The sequence below is a fragment of the Bombina bombina genome, chromosome 4 (genome assembly GCF_027579735.1).
Source record: "Bombina bombina isolate aBomBom1 chromosome 4, aBomBom1.pri, whole genome shotgun sequence".
NCBI lineage: Eukaryota > Metazoa > Chordata > Amphibia > Anura > Bombinatoridae > Bombina > Bombina bombina.
Genome location: NC_069502.1, coordinates 227,561,132 through 227,582,077, shown reverse-complemented (window position 1 = coordinate 227,582,077; position 20,946 = coordinate 227,561,132). Strand labels below are relative to the sequence as shown.

Here is a 20,946-nt window from a genome sequence, read left to right as displayed (position 1 = left end):
AGCATGTAATTTTAAACAATTTTCCAATTTACTTTTATCACCAATTTTGCTCTTGGTATTCTTAGTTGAAAGCTTAACCTAGGAGGTTCATATGCTAATTTTTTAGACCTTGAAGGCCACCTCTTTTCAGAATGCATTTTAACACTTTTTCCCCACTAGAGGGTGTTGGTTCACTTATTTCATATAGATAACACTGTGCTCGTGCACGTGAAGTTATCTGGGAGCAGGCACTGATTGGCTAAACTGCAAGTCTGTCAAAAGAACTGAAATAAAGGGGCAGTTTGCAGAGGCTTAGATACAAGATAATCACAGAGGTTAAAAGTATATTAATATAACTGTGTTGGTTATGCAAAACTGGGGAATGGGTAATAAAGGGATTATCTATCTTTTAAAACAATAACAATTCTGGTGTAGACTGTCCCTTTAAACTTTACATTCACTTTAAATTTAACTGAATTTACTGTCACTTTAAGAAGGTATATACAGATTTGATATCTGTGTTGGGACATGAAAAAAAAATGTATTTCCCAATTCAAATAAAGTATACAATTTTAAACAACTTTTCAATTTACATCTATTATATCTGCAGCATTTTTGGTACCCTTTGGTGAAAGAGTAGCTATCCACTAGTGAGAGCTAGCTGAACACATTGGGTGAGCCAATGACAATAGGCATATATGTTCAGACACAAATCAGCAGCTATTAATATGGTTGCTCTTTAACCTTATTGCTGTAAAGCGCCTTCCTAGTTGGTTTAAACTAGTTCCCAGTATTGCATTGGTGCTTCTAAGCCTACCAAGGTATCATTGTTGAGAAACAATACCAAGAGAACTGAACAAATTAGGTAACAGAAGTAAAATTGGAAAGTTTTTTAAAATTGAATACTCTTTCAGTGCTGGACTCACCCAATGTTCTTAGCTAGTTGCCAGTAGTGCACTGTGCCACTTAAATAGAGGATACCTGGAGAATTAACCTAAGAGGTGGAGAAATTCAATCTCTTCGTTCTCATCCGACCAGGGAGATTGACGGCTCCTTCCCGCTCGCGATTGGCTGTGCGTGGGCAAAATAGCACTCATGTGCAGTGTTAAATTCCGGCAGAAGTTTGCTGCCCGCCAGAGGAGAGCTGGGGAGGACAGGTGTAAATATTTACGCCACTATCCACCCTTGATTGATAAATTGAGCACTTTATATTATACTTTCAAAAGTTTACTGTCCCTTTAGTCTATCAATAGTGTACCACAATGTATAACAAATTGTTCATTCCCCTTAATAAAGGCCAGTCAATAAGCCTAAGAAATAGCAACCACAGCTTTACAGGAAAAAGGATACGTTGTTCCACAGGAGTAAGAATGTGTATATAAAAGGAAGTTCCGTCCAGGATTTCCTACTGTTGAAGAACCATTTGAGTACCTTGAACATTTTTCAGTTTTAATTAAAAGTGTAGAATATCATAAAAACGTAAACTTCCCTACTTATATGATAAATAACAACATTGTTATGTAATTAATGATGCAAGGATTTAAAAAAAACATCCACTCTGTTGTATGCAATTTAACCAGCCAAAAATTATATTTAAATTGACTGCCTTTAAAGGGACAGTTTACTCAATTTTTTTTCTCCCCAATCTACTTTACCTGCTGAAGTATGATAAATTGTTTACTTTACCCTTATATTGGCATTTTAATAAGTTGATTTAGCCTATGGTATCCCCACCTATTCTGAAAGTTTCTGGCCTTAAATGGACAGTTCACCCAAAAAATGTCTCCCCTTTAAATTATTCCCAATGATCCATTTTACCTGCTAGAGTGTATTAAACTGTTGACAAGTAGCTCCTTTACTCCTATTTCAGCATCCGATTTAGCTTGTGGTATAGCCACCTATATTGAAAGTTTCGATACTGGAGTATATGCTATTAACAAGCCTAAGTAAACACAACCAGCAGAAGAAATTACACTCTAAGTGGGGTGCAGGATAGTTAAGTAATAAAAAGATAATTTTCCATTGTTCTCTCTATGTATTGAGCTTAGGTGTTCCAGACAAATAGATAAGATAAGGGAGCAAGTCTGTGTACACAAAGTGATAACATAATGAGATTTGATATTACCTGAAGCTCAACCCATTGTAATAGGTTGTGGTTTAAAAGCACAACACCAGCTACTTTAAATAATCAAATAAATCTGAAAATGCAATTTCTCATACATTTTATACTCTGCAACTGGTATAATAAGTCATTAAAATATATTAATGGAAAATCAATTTTAATCAGATGGAGCCGATATCAGCCAGTGAATGATAAGTCACACCTACCTAACAATATTACTAAAATGTATATGCGAGTGGGAAAACATAATTTATGTAAGAACTTACCCGATAAATTCATTTCTTTCATATTAGCAAGAGTCCATGAGCTAGTGACGTATGGGATATACATTCCTACCAGGAGGGGCAAAGTTTCCCAAACCTCAAAATGCCTATAAATACACCCCTCATCACACCCACAAATCAGTTTAACGAATAGCCAAGAAGTGGGGTGATAAGAAAAAAGTGCGAAAGCATAAAAAAACATAATTTATGCTTACCTGATAAATTCCTTTCTCCTGTAGTGTAGTCAGTCCACGGGTCATCATTACTTATGGGATATTAACTCCTCCCCAAAAGGAAGTGCAAGAGGATCACCCAAGCAGAGCTGCTATATAGCTCCTCCCCTCTACGTCACACCCAGTCATTCGACCGAGAACCAAACGAGAAAGGAGAAACTATAGGGTGCAGTGGTGACTGGAGTATAATTTAAAATTTAGACCTGCCATAAAAAACAGGGCGGGCCGTGGACTGACTACACTACAGGAGAAAGGAATTTATCAGGTAAGCATAAATTATGTTTTCTCCTGTTAAGTGTAGTCAGTCCACGGGTCATCATTACTTATGGGATACCAAAGCTAAAGTACACGGATGACGGGAGGGACAGGCAGGATCTTTATACGGAAGGAACCACTGCCTGAAGAACCTTTCTCCCAAAAACAGCCTCCGAAGAAGCAAAAGTGTCAAATTTGTAAAATTTGGAAAAAGTATGAAGAGAAGACCAAGTTGCAGCCTTGCAAATCTGTTCAACAGAGGCCTCATTCTTAAAGGCCCAAGTGGAAGCCACAGCTCTAGTAGAATGAGCTGTAATTCTTTCAGGAGGCTGCTGTCCAGCAGTCTCATAGGCTAAACGTATTATGCTACGAAGCCAAAAAGAGAGAGAGGTAGCAGAAGCTTTTTGACCTCTCCTCTGACCAGAATAAACGACAAACAGGGAAGAAGTTTGGCGAAAATCTTTAGTTGCCTGTAAATAAAATTTCAAGGCACGGACTACATCCAGATTGTGTAGAAGCCGTTCCTTCTTTGAAGAAGGGTTAGGACACAATGATGGAACAACAATCTCTTGATTGATATTCCTATTAGTGACTACCTTAGGTAAGAACCCAGGTTTAGTACGCAGAACTACCTTGTCTGAATGAAAAATCAGATAAGGAGAATCACAATGTAAGGCCGATAACTCGAGGAAAACAGAATTTATGTTTACCTGATAAATTACTTTCTCCAACGGTGTGTCCGGTCCACGGCGTCATCCTTACTTGTGGGATATTCTCTTCCCCAACAGGAAATGGCAAAGAGCCCAGCAAAGCTGGTCACATGATCCCTCCTAGGCTCCGCCTACCCCAGTCATTCGACCGACGTAAAGGAGGAATATTTGCATAGGAGAAACCATATGATACCGTGGTGACTGTAGTTAAAGAAAATAAATTATCAGACCTGATTAAAAAACCAGGGCGGGCCGTGGACCGGACACACCGTTGGAGAAAGTAATTTATCAGGTAAACATAAATTCTGTTTTCTCCAACATAGGTGTGTCCGGTCCACGGCGTCATCCTTACTTGTGGGAACCAATACCAAAGCTTTAGGACACGGATGAAGGGAGGGAGCAAATCAGGTCACCTAAATGGAAGGCACCACGGTTTGCAAAACCTTTCTCCCAAAAATAGCCTCAGAAGAAGCAAAAGTATCAAACTTGTAAAATTTGGTAAAAGTGTGCAGTGAAGACCAAGTCGCTGCCCTACATATCTGATCAACAGAAGCCTCGTTCTTGAAGGCCCATGTGGAAGCCACAGCCCTAGTGGAATGAGCTGTGATTCTTTCAGGAGGCTGCCGTCCGGCAGTTTCATAAGCCAATCTGATGATGCTTTTAATCCAAAAAGAGAGAGAGGTAGAAGTTGCTTTTTGACCTCTCCTTTTACCAGAATAAACAACAAACAAGGAAGATGTTTGTCTAAAATCCTTTGTAGCATCTAAATAGAATTTTAGAGCGCGAACAACATCCAAATTGTGCAACAAACGTTCCTTCTTTGAAACTGGATTCGGACACAAAGAAGGCACGACTATCTCCTGGTTAATGTTTTTGTTAGAAACAACTTTCGGAAGAAAACCAGGTTTAGTACGTAAAACCACCTTATCTGCATGGAAAACCAGATAAGGAGGAGAACACTGCAGAGCAGATAATTCTGAAACTCTTCTAGCAGAAGAAATTGCAACCAAAAACAAAACTTTCCAAGATAATAACTTAATATCAACGGAATGCAAGGGTTCAAACGGAACCCCCTGAAGAACTGAAAGAACTAAGTTGAGACTCCAAGGAGGAGTCAAAGGTTTGTAAACAGGCTTGATTCTAACCAGAGCCTGAACAAAGGCTTGAACATCTGGCACAGCTGCCAGCTTTTTGTGAAGTAACACAGACAAGGCAGAAATCTGTCCCTTCAAGGAACTTGCCGATAATCCTTTCTCCAATCCTTCTTGAAGAAAGGATAGAATCTTAGGAATCTTTACCTTGTTCCAAGGGAATCCTTTAGATTCACACCAACAGATATATTTTTTCCATATTTTGTGGTAAATTTTTCTAGTTACAGGCTTTCTGGCCTGAACAAGAGTATCAATAACAGAATCTGAGAACCCTCGTTTTGATAAGATCAAGCGTTCAATCTCCAAGCAGTCAGCTGGAGTGAGACCAGATTCGGATGTTCGAACGGACCTTGAACAAGAAGGTCTCGTCTCAAAGGTAGCTTCCATGGTGGAGCCGATGACATATTCACCAGATCTGCATACCAAGTCCTGCGTGGCCACGCAGGAGCTATCAAGATCACCGACGCCCTCTCCTGATTGATCCTGGCTACCAGCCTGGGGATGAGAGGAAACGGCGGGAATACATAAGCTAGTTTGAAGGTCCAAGGTGCTACTAGTGCATCTACTAGAGTCGCCTTGGGATCCCTGGATCTGGACCCGTAGCAAGGAACCTTGAAGTTCTGACGAGAGGCCATCAGATCCATGTCTGGAATGCCCCACAATTGAGTAATTTGGGCAAAGATTTCCGGATGGAGTTCCCACTCCCCCGGATGTAATGTCTGACGACTCAGAAAATCCGCTTCCCAATTTTCCACCCCTGGAATGTGGATTGCAGACAGGTGGCAGGAGTGAGTCTCCGCCCATTGAATGATTTTGGTTACTTCTTCCATCGCCAGGGAACTCCTTGTTCCCCCCTGATGGTTGATGTACGCAACAGTCGTCATGTTGTCTGATTGAAACCGTATGAACTTGGCTTTCGCTAGCTGAGGGCCAAGCCTTGAGAGCATTGAATATCGCTCTCAGTTCCAGAATATTTATCGGTAGAAGAGATTCTTCCCGAGACCAAAGACCCTGAGCTTTCAGGAGTCCCCAGACCGCGCCCCAGCCCATCAGACTGGCGTCGGTCGTGACAATGACCCACTCTGGTCTGCGGAAGGTCATCCCTTGTGACAGGTTGTCCAGGGACAGCCACCAACGGAGTGAGTCTCTGGTCCTCTGATTTACTTGAATCGTCGGAGACAAGTCTGTATAGTCCCCATTCCACTGACTGAGCATGCACAGTTGTAATGGTCTTAGATGAATGCGCGCAAAAGGAACTATGTCCATTGCCGCTACCATCAAACCTATTACTTCCATGCACTGCGCTATGGAAGGAAGAGGAACGGAATGAAGTGTTTGACAAGAGTTTAGAAGTTTTGTTTTTCTGGCCTCTGTCAGAAAAATCCTCATTTCTAAAGAGTCTATTATTGTTCCCAAGAAGGGAACCCTTGTTGACGGAGATAGAGAACTCTTTTCTACGTTCACTTTCCATCCGTGAGATCTGAGAAAGGCCAGGACTATGTCCGTGTGAGCCTTTGCTTGAGGAAGGGACGACGCTTGAATCAGAATGTCGTCCAAGTAAGGTACTACTGCAATGCCCCTTGGTCTTAGTACCGCTAGAAGGGACCCTAGTACCTTTGTGAAAATCCTTGGAGCAGTGGCTAATCCGAAAGGAAGTGCCACGAACTGGTAATGCTTGTCCAGGAATGCGAACCTTAGGAACCGATGATGTTCCTTGTGGATAGGAATATGTAGATACGCATCCTTTAAATCCACCGTGGTCATGAATTGACCTTCCTGGATGGAAGGAAGAATTGTTCGAATAGTTTCCATTTTGAACGATGGAACCTTGAGAAACTTGTTTAGGATCTTGAGATCCAAGATTGGTCTGAACGTTCCCTCTTTTTTGGGAACTACGAACAGATTGGAGTAGAACCCCATCCCTTGTTCTCCTAATGGAACAGGATGAATCACTCCCATTTTTAACAGGTCTTCTACACAATGCAAGAATGCCTGTCTCTTTATGTGGTCTGAAGACAATTGAGACCTGTGGAACCTCCCCCTTGGGGGAGGCCCCTTGAATTCCAGAAGATAACCTTGGGAGACTATTTCTAGTGCCCAAGGATCCAGAACATCTCTTGCCCAAGCCTGAGCGAAGAGAGAGAGTCTGCCCCCCACCAGATCCGGTCCCGGATCGGGGGCCAACATTTCATGCTGTCTTGGTAGCAGTGGCAGGCTTCTTGGCCTGCTTTCCCTTGTTCCAGCCTTGCATTGGTCTCCAGGCTGGCTTGGCTTGAGAAGTATTACCCTCTTGCTTAGAGGACGTAGCACTTGGGGCTGGTCCGTTTCTACGAAAGGGACGAAAATTAGGTTTATTTTTGGCCTTGAAAGACCTATCCTGAGGAAGGGCGTGGCCCTTACCCCCAGTGATATCAGAGATAATCTCTTTCAAGTCAGGGCCAAACAGCGTTTTCCCCTTGAAGGGAATGTTAAGCAATTTGTTCTTGGAAGACGCATCCGCTGACCAAGATTTCAACCAAAGCGCTCTGCGCGCCACAATAGCAAACCCAGAATTTTTCGCCGCTAACCTAGCCAATTGCAAAGTGGCGTCTAGGGTGAAAGAATTAGCCAATTTGAGAGCACGGATTCTGTCCATAATCTCCTCATAAGGAGGAGAATCACTATCGATCGCCTTTTCTAGCTCATCGAACCAGAAACACGTGGCTGTAGTGACAGGGACAATGCATGAAATTGGTTGTAGAAGGTAACCTTGCTGAACAAACATCTTTTTAAGCAAACCTTCTAATTTTTTATCCATAGGATCTTTGAAAGCAAAACTATCTTCTATGGGTATAGTGGTGCGTTTGTTTAAAGTAGAAACCGCCCCCTCGACCTTGGGGACTGTCTGCCATAAGTCCTTTCTGGGGTCGACCATGGGAAACAATTTTTTAAATATGGGGGGAGGGACGAAAGGTATACCGGGGCCTTTCCCATTCTTTATTTACAATGTCCGCCACCCGCTTGGGTATAGGAAAAGCTTCTGGAGGCCCCGGGACCTCTAGGAACTTGTCCATTTTACATAGTTTCTCTGGGATGATCAAATTCTCACAATCATCCAGAGTGGATAACACCTCCTTAAGCAGAGCGCGGAGATGTTCCAACTTAAATATAAATGAAATCACATCGGGTTCAGCTTGTTGAGAAATTTTCCCTGAATCTGAAATTTCTCCCTCAGACAAAACCTCCCTGGCCCCCTCAGACTGGTGTAGGGGCATATCAGAACCATTATCATCAGCGTCCTCATGCTCTTCAGTATCTAAAACAGAGCAGTCGCGCTTACGCTGATAAGTGGGCATTTTGGCTAAAATGTTTTTGATAGAATTATCCATTACAGCCGTTAATTGTTGCATAGTAAGGAGTATTGGCGCGCTAGATGTACTAGGGGCCTCCTGAGTGGGCAAGACTGGTGTAGACGAAGGAGGGAATGATGCAGTACCATGCTTACTCCCCTCACTTGAGGAATCATCTTGGGCATCATTTTCAGTGTCACATAAATCACATCTATTTAAATGAGAAGGAACCTTGGCTTCCCCACATTCAGAACACAGTCTATCTGGTAGTTCAGACATGTTAAACAGGCATAAACTTGATAACAAAGTACAAAAAACGTTTTAAAATAAAACCGTTACTGTCACTTTAAATTTTAAACTGAACACACTTTATTACTGCAATTGCGAAAAAATATGAAGGGATTGTTCAAAATTCACCAAAATTTCACCACAGTGTCTTAAAGCCTTAAAAGTATTGCACACCAAATTTGGAAGCTTTAACCCTTAAAATAACGGAACCGGAGCCGTTTTTATCTTTAACCCCTTTACAGTCCCTGGTATCTGCTTTGCTGAGACCCAACCAAGCCCAAAGGGGAATACGATACCAAATGACGCCTTCAGAAAGTCTTTTTTATGTATCAGAGCTCCTCACACATGCGACTGCATGTCATGCTTCTCAAAAACAAGTGCGCAATACCGGCGCGAAAATGAGGCTCTGCCTATGATTAGGGAAAGCCCCTAGAGAATAAGGTGTCTAAAACAGTGCCTGCCGATATTATTTTACAAAAATACCCATATTAAATGATTCCTCAAGGCTAAATATGTTATATATGAATCGATTTAGCCCAGAAAATGTCTACAGTCTTAACAAGCCCTTGTGAAGCCCTTATTTACTCTGTAATAAAAATGGCTTACCGGATCCCATAGGGAAAATGACAGCTTCCAGCATTACATCGTCTTGTTAGAATGTGTCATACCTCAAGCAGCAAAAGTCTGCTCACTGTTCCCCCAACTGAAGTTAATTCCTCTCAACAGTCCTGTGTGGAACAGCCATCGATTTTAGTAACGGTTGCTAAAATCATTTTCCTCTTACAAACAGAAATCTTCATCTCTTTCTGTTTCAGAGTAAATAGTACATACCAGCACTATTTTAAAATAACAAACTCTTGATTGAATAATAAAAACTACAGTTAAACACTAAAAAACTCTAAGCCATCTCCGTGGAGATGTTGCCTGTACAACGGCAAAGAGAATGACTGGGGTAGGCGGAGCCTAGGAGGGATCATGTGACCAGCTTTGCTGGGCTCTTTGCCATTTCCTGTTGGGGAAGAGAATATCCCACAAGTAAGGATGACGCCGTGGACCGGACACACCTATGTTGGAGAAATAGCCATTAAAAACAAAACTTTCCAAGATAACAATTTGATATCAATGGAATGAAGGGGTTCAAACGGAACACCCTGTAAAACGTTAAGAACTAAGTTTAAGCTCCATGGTGGAGCAACAGTTTTAAACACAGGCTTAATCCTGGCCAAAGCCTGACAAAAAGCCTGAACGTCTGGAACCTCTGCCAGACGTTTGTGTAAAAGAATGGACAGAGCTGAGATCTGTCCCTTTAAGGAACTAGCAGATAAACCCTTTTCTAAACCTTCTTGTAGAAAAGACAATATCCTAGGAATCCTAACCTTACTCCATGAGTAGCTCTTGGATTCGCACCAATGTAAGTATTTACGCCATATTTTATGGTAAATCTTTCTGGTAACAGGTTTCCTAGCCTGTATTAAGGTATCAATTACTGACTCCGAAAATCCACGCTTTGATAAAATCAAGCGTTCAATCTCCAAGCAGTCAGCTTCAGAGAAATTAGATTTTGATGTTTGAAAGGACCCTGAATCAGAAGGTCCTGTCTCAGAGGCAGAGACCAAGGTGGACAGGATGACATGTCCACTAGATCTGCATACCAGGTCCTGCGTGGCCACGCAGGCGCTATTAGAATCACCGATGCTCTCTCCTGTTTGATCCTGGCAATCAATCGAGGAAGCATCGGGAAGGGTGGAAACACATAAGCCATCCCGAAGGTCCAAGGTGCTGTCAAAGCATCCACCAGGACCGCTCCCGGGTCCCTGGACCTGGACCCGTAACAAGGAAGCTTGGCGTTCTGGCGAGACGCCATGAGATCTATATCTTGTTTGCCCCAACGTCGAAGTATTTGGGCAAAGACCTCCGGATGAAGTTCCCACTCCCCCGGATGAAAAGTCTGACGACTTAGGAAATCCGCCTCCCAGTTCTCCACTCCTGGAATGTGGATCGCTGACAGGTGGCAAGAGTGAGACTCTGCCCAGCGAATTATCTTTGATACTTCCATCATCGCTAGGGAGCTTCTTGTCCCTCCTTGATGGTTGATGTAAGCTACAGTCGTGATGTTGTCCGACTGAAACCTGATGAACCTCCGAGTTGTTAACTGAGGCCAAGCCAGAAGGGCATTGAGAACTGCTCTCAATTCCAGAATGTTTATTGGAAGGAGACTCTCCTCCTGAGTCCATGATCCCTGAGCCTTCAGGGAATTCCAGACAGCGCCCCAACCTAGTAGGCTGGCGTCTGTTGTTACAATTGTCCAGTCTGGCCTGCTGAAGGTCATCCCCCTGGACAGATGTGGCCGAGAAAGCCACCATAGAAGAGAATTTCTGGTCTCTTGATCCAGATTCAGAGTAGGGGACAAATCTGAGTAATCCCCATTCCACTGACTTAGCATGCACAATTGCAGCGGTCTGAGATGCAGGCGTGCAAATGGTACTATGTCCATTGTCGCTACCATTAAGCCGATTACCTCCATGCATTGAGCCACTGACGGGTGTTGAATGGAATGAAGGACACGGCAAGCATTTTGAAGCTTTGTTAACCTGTCTTCTGTCAGGTAAATCTTCATTTCTACAGAATCTATAAGAGTCCCCAAGAAGGGAACTCTTGTGAGTGGTAAGAGAGAACTCTTCTCTTCGTTCACCTTCCACCCATGCGACCTTAGAAATGCCAGTACTAACTCTGTATGAGACTTGGCAGTTTGAAAGCTCGACGCTTGTATCCGAATGTCGTCTAGGTACGGAGCCACCAAAATTCCTCGCGGTCTTAGAACCGCCAGAAGAGAGCCCAGAACCTTTGTGAAGATTCTTGGAGCCGTAGCCAACCCGAATGGAAGAGCTACAAACTGGTAATGCCTGTCTAGGAAGGCAAACCTTAGATACCGGTAATGATCTTTGTGAATCGGTATGTGAAGATAGGCATCCTTTAAATCCACTGTGGTCATGTACTGACCCTTTTGGATCATGGGTAAGATTGTCCGAATAGTTTCCATTTTGAACGATGGAACTCTTAGGAATTTGTTTAGGATCTTTAAATCCAAGATTGGTCTGAAGGTTCCTTCTTTCTTGGGAACCACAAACAGATTTGAGTAAAACCCTTGTCCGTGTTCCGACCGCGGAACCGGATGGATCACTCCCATTAGTAAAAGATCTTGTACACAGCGTAGAAACGCCTCTTTCTTTATCTGGTTTGTTGACAACCTTGAAAGATGAAATCTCCCTTTTGGGGGAGAAGCTTTGAAGTCCAGAAGATATCCCTGAGATATGATCTCTAACGCCCAGGGATCCTGGACATCTCTTGCCCAAGCCTGGGCGAAGAGAGAAAGTCTGCCCCCCACTAGATCCGTTCCCGGATCGGGGGCCCTCAATTCATGCTGTCTTAGGGGCAGCAGCAGGTTTTCTGGCCTGCTTGCCCTTGTTCCAGGTCTGGTTAGGTTTCCAGCCTTGTCTGTAGCGAGCAACAGCTCCTTCCTGTTTTGGAGCAGAGGAGGTTGATGCTGCTCCTGCCTTGAATTTACGAAAGGCACGAAAATTAGACTGTCTAGCCCTAGGTTTGGCTCTGTCTTGAGGCAGGGCATGGCCTTTACCTCCTGTAATATCAGCGATAATTTCTTTCAAACCGGGCCCGAATAAGGTCTGCCCCTTGAAAGGTATGTTAAGTAATTTAGATTTAGAAGTAACATCAGCTGACCAGGATTTTAGCCACAGTGCTCTGCGTGCCTGAATGGCGAATCCGGAATTCTTAGCCGTAAGTTTAGTTAAATGTACTACGGCATCAGAAATAAAAGAATTAGCTAGCTTAAGGGTTTTAAGCTTGTTTGAAATCTCATCTATTGGCGCTGAGTCAAGGGTCTCTTCCAGAGTCTCGAACCAAAATGCGGCCGCAGCCGTGACAGGCGCAATACATGCAAGGGGTTGCAATATAAAACCTTGTTGAACAAACATTTTCTTAAGGTAACCCTCTAACTTTTTATCCATTGGATCTGAAAAGGCACAGCTATCCTCCACGGGGATAGTGGTACGCTTAGCCAGAGTAGAAACTGCTCCCTCCACCTTAGGGACCGTCTGCCATAGGTCCCGTGTGGTGGCGTCTATTGGAAACATTTTTCTAAATACAGGAGGGGGGGGAAAAGGGTACACCGGGCCTATCCCACTCCTTGGTAATAATCTCTGTAAGCCTCTTAGGTATAGGAAAGACGTCAGTACACGCCGGTACCGCATAGTATCTATCCAGCCTACATAATTTCTCTGGGATTGCAACGGTGTTACAATCATTCAGAGCCGCTAATACCTCCCCTAGTAGTACACGGAGGTTCTCTAGTTTAAACTTAAAATTTGAAATGTCTGAATCCAGTCTATTTGGATCAGATCCGTCACCCGCAGAATGAAACTCTCCGTCCTCATGTTCTGCATATTGTGACGCAGTATCTGACATGGCCCTAGTATTATCAGCGCACTCTGTTCTCACCCCAGAGTGTTCTCGCTTACCCCTAAGTTCTGGCAATTTAGACAAAACTTCAGTCATAACATTAGCCATGTCCTGTAGAGTGATTTGTAATGGCCGCCCTGATGTACTTGGCGTTACAATATCACGCACCTCCCGAGCGGGAGATGCAGGTACTGACACGTGAGGCAAGTTAGTCGGCATAACTTCCCCCTCGTTGTTTGGTGAATGATGTTCAACATGTACAGATTGACTTTTATTTAAAGTAGCATCAATGCAATTAGTACATAAATTTCTATTGGGCTCCACCTTGGCTTTTACACATATAGCACAGAGATACTCCTCTGAGTCAGACATGTTTAACAAACTAGCAATTAGACTAGCAAGCTTGGAAATACCTTTCAACTAAATTTACAAGTAATATGCAAAACGTACTGTGCCTTTAAGAAGCACAGTAAAAAACTATGACAGTTTAATGACAATGAACCGGATTAGTTATAAAAAACAAATTTTTCCCGGTAAAAGCATAAAATTAGCAAGGATTGCACTCATTAGCAATGGATGACTAACCCTTAATATCAGAAAAAACGTATAACATTTAACATATAAGCGTCTTTTTTATCACAGTCAAAGCACAATCTCACAGGTCTGCTGTGAGTGATTACCTCCCTCAAAATAAGTTTTGAAGACCCCTGAGCTCTGTAGAGACGTTCCGGATCATGCAGAGAGAGAAAACAGACTTGTGACTGAATTTCTAATGCGTAGCAAAAGCGCCAAAATAGGCCCCTCCCACTCACACACAACAGTGAGGGAAGTTCAGTGAAACTGTTTTTAATTTAAAATAAACGACAGCCATGTGGAAAATAGTGCCCAAAACAATTTTTCACCAAGTACCTCAGATAATTAAACGATTTAACATGCCAGTAAACGTTTAAAATCTAACATATGAAATGTCATTAAAAGCCTGCTGCTAGTCGTTCACACTGCAAGTTAGGCTAAAGTTATATGCATACAGTATTTTCCCAGTGAAGTGCCATTCCCCAGAAATACTTAAGTGTAAACATACATACATATCAGCCTGATACCAGTTGCTACTACTGCATTTAAGGCTGTACTTACATTATATCGGTATTAGCAGTATTTTCTCAGTCAATTCCATTCCTTAGAAAATAATATACTGCAACATACCTCTTTGCAGGTAAACCTGCCCGCTGTCCCCTGATCTGAAGTTACCTCACCCTCAGAATGGCCGAGAACAGTAAATGGATCTTAGTTACGTCCGCTAAGATCATACAAAAAAACTCAGGTAGATTCTTCTTCAAAGTCTGCCTGAGAAGAAACAACACACTCCGGTGCCGTTTAAAATAACAAACTTTTGATTGAAGATATAAAAACTAAGTTTAATCACCACAGTCCTCTCACACATCCTATCTATTAGTTGGGTGCAAGAGAATGACTGGGTGTGACGTAGAGGGGAGGAGCTATATAGCAGCTCTGCTTGGGTGATCCTCTTGCACTTCCTGTTGGGGAGGAGTTAATATCCCATAAGTAATGATGACCCGTGGACTGACTACACTTAACAGGAGAAATAAGGAATTGGAATAATTGTGCTTTATACAAAAAAACATTAACCACCACAAAAAGGGTGGGCCTCATGGACTCTTGCTAATATGAAAGAAATGAATTTATCAGGTAAGTTCTTACATAAATTATGTTTTCTTTCATGTAATTAGCAAGAGTCCATGAGCTAGTGACGTATGGGATAACGACTACCCAAGATGTGGATCTTTCCACGCAAGAGTCACTAGAGAGGGAGGGATAAAAATGAAGACAGCCAATTCCGCTGAAAATAATCCACACCCAAAATAAAGTTTTAAATCTTATAATGAAAAAAAACTGAAATTATAAGCAGAAGAATCAAACTGAAACAGCTGCCTGAAGTACTTTTCTACCAAAAACTGCTTCAGAAGAAGAAAACACATCAAAAATGGTAGAATTTAGTATAAGTATGCAAAGAAGACCAAGTTGCTGCTTTGCAAATCTGATCAACAGAAGCCTCATTCCTAAAAAGCCCAGGAAGTAGAAACTGACCTAGTAGAATGAGCTGTAATCCTTTGAGGCGGAGTTTTACCCGACTCGACATAAGCATGATGAATTAAAGATTTCAACCAAGATGCCAAAGAAAATGGCAGAGGCCTTCTGACCTTTCCTAGAACCAGAAAAGATAACAAAAAAGACTAGAAGTCTTTCGGAAATTCTTAGTAGCTTCAACATAATATTTCCAAAGCTCTAACCACATCCAAAGAATGCAACGATTTCTCCTTAGAATTCTTAGGATTAGGACATAATGAAGGAACCACAATTTCTCTACTAATGTTGTTAGAATTCACAACCCTTAGGTAAGAATTGAAGAGAAGTTCCGCAACACCGCCTTATCCTGATGAAAAATCAGAAAAGGAGACTCACAAGAAAGAGCAGATAATTCAGAAACTCTTCTAGCAGAAGAGGATGGCCAAAAGAAACAAAACTTTCCAAGAAAGTAATTTAATGTCCAATGAATGCATAGGTTCAAACGGAGGAGCTTGAAGAGCCCCCAGAACCAAATTCAAACTCCAAGGAGGAGAAATTGACTTAATGACAGGTTTTATACGAACCAAAGCTTGTACAAAACAATGAATATCAGGAAGATTAGCAATCTTTCTGTGAAAAAGAACAGAAAGAGCAGAGATTTGTCCTTTCAAGGAACTTGCAGACAAAACCTTTATCCAAACCATCCTGAAGAAACTGTAAAATTCTCGGAATTCTAAAAGAATGCCAGGAAAAATGATGAGAAAGACACCAAGAAATATAAGTCTTTCCAGACTCTATAATATATCTCCCTAGATACGGATTTACGAGCCTGTAACATAGTATTAATCACAGAGTCAGAGAAACCTCTTTGACTAAGAATCAAGCGTTCAATCTCCATACCTTTAAATTTAAGGATTTGATTGATTTATTCATATGCATTATCCCAAATATGAAACTGACTGTCTGAAATAAGGAACGTTGAACATCCTGAGTCAAGGCAAATAAATGTTTGAATACATATATTTAGAACTTTATAAAAAAGTGCCCAACCATAGCTTAGAGTGTCACAGAAAATAAGACTTACTTACCCCAGGACACTCATCTACAAGTTGTAGAAAGCCAAACCAGTACTGAAACGAAAATCAGTAGAGGTAATGGTATATATAAGAGTATATCGTCGATCTGAAAAGGGAGGTTAAGAGATGAATCTCTACGACCGATAACAGAGAACCTATGAAATAGACCCCGTAGAAGGAGATCATTGAATTCAAATAGGCAATACTCTCCTCACATCCCTCTGACATTCACTGCACGCTGAGAGGAAATCCGGGCTCCAACCTGCTGCGGAGCGCATATCAACGTAGAATCTAGCACAAACTTACTTCCACCACCTCCATAGGAGGCAAAGTTTGTAAAACTGATTTGGTGGGTGTGGTGAGGGGTGTATTTATAGGCACTTTTGAGGTTTGGGGAAACTTTGCCCCTCCTGGTTGGAATGTATATCCCATACGTCACTAGCTCATGGACTGCTAATTACATGAAAGAAATATAGATAATGGAGGTCCCTCAAATGAAGCATAATGTATACCTCTATGCCTGCAATGAATAAATGATGTATATAAAATTACAGATATGATGTGACCCTATAATAGTGGATGAGGGCTAGAAAACAAATAATAGGAATATAAACGCATCGTAACTACTAATGCATGTTGATTATTAAAGGAGTACAACTATCTAGCATGATTATAGGGGAGGTTCTATAAATATACATGCGAGTAATACACTTATGACAATAGATGATTATTACTAATTCTTAGAGACATGACAGTGTATAAATGTTAGTGAATACACTCTAAATTGAGTGGATATGCAAATACCCATAACTAGTGTGTGTATGTATATATATATCTCCAAAGTAGAAATGGCTGCAGCACACCAAATGAAGTTTAAAACATTTTTATTACAAGCAGTGAAGAACAGGCCTGTTCTTCACTGCTTGTAATAAAAATGTTTTAAAACTTCATATGGTGTGCATGCAGCCATTTCTACTTTGGATATCCATATCTGTCAAAGGTGAGAGACAGAGGCTGCTTGCACCCTTATATTATAAAGAATTGGTGCTGGACTTTACTATCTATCTATCTATATATATGCTTAACTGATAAATTGATTTCTTCTATGATACGATGAGTCCACGGATTTCATCCTTACTTGTGGGATATTATCCTCCTGCTAACAGGAAGTGGCAAAGAGCACCACAGCAGAGCTGTATATATAGCTCCTCTCTTCCCCTCCATCCCCCAGTCATTCGAGCCGAAGGTTATAGGAAGAGAAAGGAAAAGCTAAAAGGTGCAGAGGTGACTGAAGTTGTAAATAATAAAACAATATCTGTCTTAAATTGACAGGGAGGGCCGTGGACTCGTCGTATCGTAGAAGAAATCAATCAGGTAAGAATAAATTTCCTTTTCTTCTACAAGATACGACGAGTCCACGGATTTCATCCTTACTTTGAGGGATACAATACCAAAGCGACAGGACACGGATGAAAGGGAGGGGACAAGACAGAGACCTAAACGGAAGTCCACCACTGCTTGAAGAACTTTTCTCCCAAAAACAAGCCTCAGAAGAAGCAGAAGTATAAAATTTGTAAAATTTGGAAAAAGTATGAAGGGACGACCAAGTCGCAGCCTTACAAATCTGTTCAACAGATGCATCGTTTTTAAAGGCCCATGTGGAAGCCACAGCCCTAGTAGAATAAGCCCTAATTCTTTCAGGAGGCTGCTGTCCAGCAGTCTCATATGCCAGGTGGATGATACTTCTCAGCCAAAAAGAAAGAGAGGTAGCCGTAGCTTTCTGACCCCTACGCTTTCCAGAATAAACAATGAATAATGAAGAGGATTGATGGAAATCCTATGTTGCCTGTAAGTAAAACTTTAAGGCACGGACCACGTCCAGATTATGCAACATACGCTCCTTCTTAGAAGAAGGATTAGGACACAAGGAAGGAACAACAATTTCCTGATTAATATTTTTATTTGAAACAACCTTAGGAAGAAATATAGGTTTGGTACGTAAAACCACCTTATCAGATAGAAAAATGAGATAAGGCGAATCACACTAACGCTGAAAGCTCAGAAACTCTTCGAGCAGAAGAAATAGAAACCAAAAACAGAACTTTCAAAGATAATTTAATATCTATGGAATGCATGGGTTCAAACGGAACCCCTTGAAGAACACGAAGAACTAAATTCAAACTCCAGGGAGGAGTAATAGGGCTAAATACAGGCTTAATTCTAGATAGAGCCTGACAAAAAGACTGAACATCTGGCACATCTGCCAAACGTTTGTGAAACAAAATTGACAAAGCAGAAATTTGTCCCTTTAAGGAACTTGCTGATAACCCTTCTCCAATCCTTCTTGGAGAAAAGACAGAATCCTAACTTTACTCCATGAGTAACCCTTGGATTCACACCAATAAAGATATTTACGCCATATTTTTATGATAGATTTTTCTAGTGACAGGTTTTCTAGCCTGTATCAAAGTATGGATGACCGAATCAGAGAATCCTCGCTTCGATAAAATCAAGCGTTCAATCTCCACGCAGTCAGCTGCAGAGAAATTAGATTTGGATGTTGGAAAGGACCTTGAATGTGAAGGTCCTGTCTCAAAGGAAGTTTCCACGGTGGCAGAAAGGACATGTCCACTAGATCCGCATACCAAGTCCTGCGTGGTCACGCAGGGCGCTATCAGGATTACTGAAGCTCTCTCCTGTTTGATTCGAGCAATCACGCGTGGAAGGAGAGGAAACGGTGGAAACACATAAGGCTAGGCTGAACGACCAAGGTACTGCCAAGGCATCTATCAGTTCGGCCTGAGGATCCCTCGACCTGGATCCGTATCTTGGAAGCTTGGCATTCTGTCGAGATGCCATCAGATCCAATTCCGGTCTGGCCCCCATCGGAGAATCAGTGAGGCAAACGCCTCCGGGTTGGAGTTCCCACTCCCCTGGATGAAATGTCTGTCGACTTAGAAAATCCGCTTCCCAGTTCTTTACTCCTGGGATGTAGATTGCTGACAGATAGCAAGAGTGGGCCTCCGCCCACTGGATTATCTTGGATTACTTCTATCATCGATATGGGAACTCTTTGTTCCCCCCTGATGATTGATATATGCCACAGTCTTGATGTTGTTCGACTGGAATCTGATGAATTTGGCCGAAGCCAACTGAGGCCACGCCTGAAGCGCACTGAATATTGCTCTCAGCTCCAGAATATTGATTGGAAGTAGAGACTCCACCTGAGTCCAAACACCCTGAGGCCTTCAGGGAATTCCAGACTGCACCCGTTAGTCACTATCACCCACGAGGGTCTGCGTAAACAAGTCCCCTGGGACAGATGATCAAGGCAACAACCACCAAAGAAGAGAGTCCCCTGGTTTCTTGATCTGGATTTATCTGAGGAGATAAATCCGCATAATCCCCATTCCACTGTCCGAGCATGCACAGCTGCAGTGGTCTGAGATGAAAGCGAGCAAACGGGAACGATGTCCATTGCCACTACCATTAATCCAATTACCTCCAAACACTGAGCCACTGATGACCGAGGAATGGACTGAAGTGCTCGGTAAGTAAATTAGAATCTTTGACCTCCGTCAGAAATATTTTCATGTCTACCGAGTCTATCAGAGTTCCCAAGAAAGGAACCCTTGTCTGTGGAGCTAGTGAACTTTTCTCTATGTTCACCTTCCAACCGTGAGTTCTCAGGAAAGACAACACTGTGTCCGTGTAAGATTTTGTCAGTTGATGCGTTGACATCTGGATCAGAATATCGTCCAGATAAGGCGCCACTGCTTATGCCCCGCGTTCCTGAGAACCGCCAGAACCTTTGTGAAGATTCTGGGTGGTGTGGCCAACCCGAAGGGACAAATTACTTCCCATGGTACAGAGGTCCTTTTACACAGCGTAAGAACGCCTCTTTTTTTAATCTGGTCTACAGACATTCGTGAAAGATGAAAATCTCCCTCTTGGGAGAAAGTCCTTGAATTCCAGTTGATACCCGTGGGTCACGATTTCCAGCGCCCAGGGGTCCTGAACATCTCTTGCCCATGCCTGAGCGAAGAAAGAAAGTCTGCCCCCTACTAGATCCGGTCAAGGATCGGGGGCCCGCCCCTTCATGCTGTCTGTTGTAGCAGCAGGGCGGGCTTCTTGATTGTTTAACCTTTATTCCAAGTCTGGTTGGGTCTTCAGACTGACTTAGATTGGGCAAAATTCCCTTCCTGCTTTTGTGGAGGAAGAGGAAGCAGAGGGTCCTCCTTTAAATTTCCAAAAGGAGCGAAAATTATTTTGTGTACCCCCTCCTCTTAACAGACTTATCCTGAGGTAGGGCATGGCCTTTGCCTCCAGTAATCTCAGAAATGATTTCCTTCAATTCAAGGCCCGAAAAGGGTCTTACCTTTAAAGGGAATAGCTAAAAGCTTAGTTTTTGATGACACATCAGCAGACCAAGATTTGAGCCATAACGCTTTACGCGCTAGAATAGCAAAATCCTGCCTTTTTCTCCGCTGATTTAGCAATTTGAAAAGCGGCATCAGTAATGAAAGAATTAGCTAGCTTAAGAGCCTTAATTCTATTCAAAATGTCATCTAACGGAGTCTCAACCTTCAGAGACTCTTCCAGAGCGTCAAACCAAAAAGCTGCTGCAGTAGTTACTGGAACAATGCAAGCCGTAGGTTGTAAAAGAAAACCCTGATTAATAAATAATTTCTTTAGAGACACCTCTAACTTTTTATCCATAGGGTATTTGAAAGCACAACTGTCCTCAATGGGTATAGTTGTACGCTTAGCCAGGGTAGATATCGCTCCTCTACCTTAGGGACCGTTGCCACGAGTCCCGAATTATGTCTGATATGGGAAACATTTTCTTAAAATTAGGAGGTGGAGAAAACAGTATACCTGGTCTATCCCATTCCTTTTTTTATAATTTCCGAAATTTCTTTAAGGAACTGGAAAATCATCAATGTAAGTAGGCACTTCTAGATATTTGTCCATCTTAC

The 20,946-nt window shown here is 42.2% G+C and overlaps 1 protein-coding gene across 5 annotated transcripts in view; it reads right to left on the bottom strand.

Annotated features, from left to right (window-relative positions):
- The window catches only part of PAK2 (p21 (RAC1) activated kinase 2), a 505,361-nt gene that overhangs the window by 403,831 nt on the left and 80,584 nt on the right, over positions 1-20,946 (bottom strand). The window contains exon 2 of one of the 5 annotated variants that reach the window (XM_053709811.1): positions 906-1,123. The exons of 3 other annotated variants lie outside the window; for them this stretch is intronic. The gene's annotated coding sequence lies outside the window, so the exon portion shown is untranslated. The remainder of the gene's footprint in view (positions 1-905; positions 1,124-20,946) is intronic. One more of the 5 variants, XM_053709810.1, reaches the window with a different exon arrangement.